We start from the raw sequence: 2,435 nt of genomic DNA, 5'->3' as shown, positions 1-2,435 counted from the left end.
GTGAAGGAACACCCCTTTAATAGTGATTTCAGTGTGTGTGAGCCCGATTGTGAAGGAACACCCCTTTAATAGTGATTTCAGTGTGTGTGAGCCTGAGTGTGAAGGAACACCCCTTTAATAGTGATTTCAGTGTGTGTGAGCCTGAGTGTGAAGTAAGACCCCTTTAATAGTGATTTCAGTGTGTGTGAGCCTGAGTGTGAAAGAACACCCGTGTAATAGTGATTTCAGTGTGTGTGAGCCTGAGTGTGAAAGAACACCCCTTTAATAGTGATTTCAATGTGTGTGTGAGCTCGAGCGTGATAGAACACTGCCGTTAATAGTGATTTCAGTGACTGTGTGAGAACGTGTGTGAAGGAACACCCTTTTTATATTGATTTCAGTGTGTGTGAGAGCCCCTGTGTTGTGAAGGTACAACTGTCTAAATGTGATTTCACTGTGTGTGAGCCTGAGTGTGAAGGAACACCCCTTTAATAGTGATTTCAGTGTGTGTGAGCCTGTGTGAAGGAACACCCCTGTAATAGTGATTTCAGTGTGTGTGAGCCCGATTGTGAAGGAACACCCGTGTAATAGTGATTTCAGTGTGTGTGAGCCTGAGTGTGAAGTAAGACCCCTTTAATAGTGATTTCAGTGTCTGAGAGCCCGAGTGTGAAGGAACACCCCTTTAATAGTGATTTCAGTGTGTGTGAGCCCGATTGTGAAGGAACACCGTGTAATAGTGATTTCAGTGTGTGTGAGCCCGATTGTGAAGTAAGACCCCTTTAATAGTGATTTCAGTGTCTGAGAGCCCGAGTGTGAAGGAACACCCCTGTAACAGTGATTTCAGTGTGTGTGAGCCTGAGTGTGAAGGAACACCCCTGTAATAGTGATTTCAGTGTGTGTGAGCCTGAGTGTGAAAGAACACCCCTGTAATAGTGATTTCAGTGTGTGTGAGCCTGTGTGAAGGAACACCCCTGTAATAGTGATTTCAGTGTGTGTGAGCCTGAGTGTGAAGGAACAGCCCTTTAATAGTGATTTCAGTGTGTGTGAGCCCGATTGTGAAGGAACACCCCTGTAATAGTGATTTCAGTGTGTGTGAGCCCGATTGTGAAGGAACACCCGTGTAATAGTGATTTCAGTGTGTGTGAGCCTGAGTGTGAAAGAACACCCCTGTAATAGTGATTTCAGTGTGTGTGAGCCTGTGTGAAGGAACACCCCTTTAATAGTGATTTCAGTGTGTGTGAGCCTAAGTGTGAAGGAACACCCCTTTAATAGTGATTTCAGTGTGTGTGAGCCCGATTGTGAAGGAACACCCGTGTAATAGTGATTTCAGTGTCTGAGAGCCCGAGTGTGAAGGAACACCCCTGTAATAGTGATTTCAGTGTGTGTGAGCCTGAGTGTGAAGGAACACCCCTGTAATAGTGATTTCAGTGTGTGTGAGCCTGAGTGTGAAAGAACACCCCTATAATAGTGATTTCAGTGTGTGTGAGCCCGATTGTGAAGGAACACCCCTGTAGTAGTGATTTCAGTGTGTGAGTGCGCCCGGGAGTGAAGGAATACCACTTTAGAAATGATTTCAGTGGGTGACAGCCCGGGTGTGAAGGAACACCGCTTTAACAGTGATTTCAGTGTCTGAGAGCCCGAGTGTGAAGGAACACCCCCTTAATAGTGACTTTAGTGTGTGTGGGAGTACAAGTGTGCAGCAACACCACTTTAATCGTGATTTCAGTGCGTCTGTGAGCTCAAGTGTGAAGGAATACTCCCGTTACTACTGATTTCAGTGACTGTGAGAGACCGGGTGTGAAGGACCAGCCCTTTAATAGTGATTTCAGTGTGTGGGAGAGCCAGAGTGCGAAGGAACACCCCTTTAATAGTGATTTCGGTGTGTGGGAGACCGATTGTTAAGGAACAAATCCTTAATAGTGATTTCAGTGTGTGAGAGCCCAAGTCTGAAGGAACACACATTTAATATTGATTTCAGGGTGTGTGAGAGCCCTTGTGTTGTGAAGGATCACCCATCAAATAGTGATTTTAATGTGTAAGAGCCCGGAGTGAAGGAACACTCCTTTAATGGTGATTTCAGTGTGTGTGAGCCCAGTGGGAAGGATTACCCCTTTCGTAGTGATATCAGTGCATGTGTGTGTGAGCCCGTGTGTGATGGAACACTCCTTTAATAATGATATCAATGCATGTGAGTGAGCCCGGGTGCGAAGGAACACCCCTTTAATAGTGATTTCAGTCTGTGGGAGAGCCAGAATGCAAAGGAACACCCGTTCAACAGTGATTTCACTGTGTGAGAGAGCCCGAGTATGAAGGAACACCCTTTTAATATTGATTTCAGGGTGTGAGTCCCTGTATTTTGAAGGAACATCCTTTTAATAGTGATTTGTGTGTGGGAGAGCCAAAAGTGCGAAGGAACACCCCTTTAATAGTGATTTCAGTGTGTGGGAGAGCCAGAA

Source organism: Rhincodon typus, unplaced genomic scaffold, assembly GCF_021869965.1.
Source record: "Rhincodon typus isolate 14 unplaced genomic scaffold, sRhiTyp1.1 hic_rhity00000241, whole genome shotgun sequence".
Taxonomy (NCBI): domain Eukaryota; kingdom Metazoa; phylum Chordata; class Chondrichthyes; order Orectolobiformes; family Rhincodontidae; genus Rhincodon; species Rhincodon typus.
The sequence above is the reverse complement of the archived record's forward strand: the minus strand, read 5'-3'. Positions refer to the sequence as shown.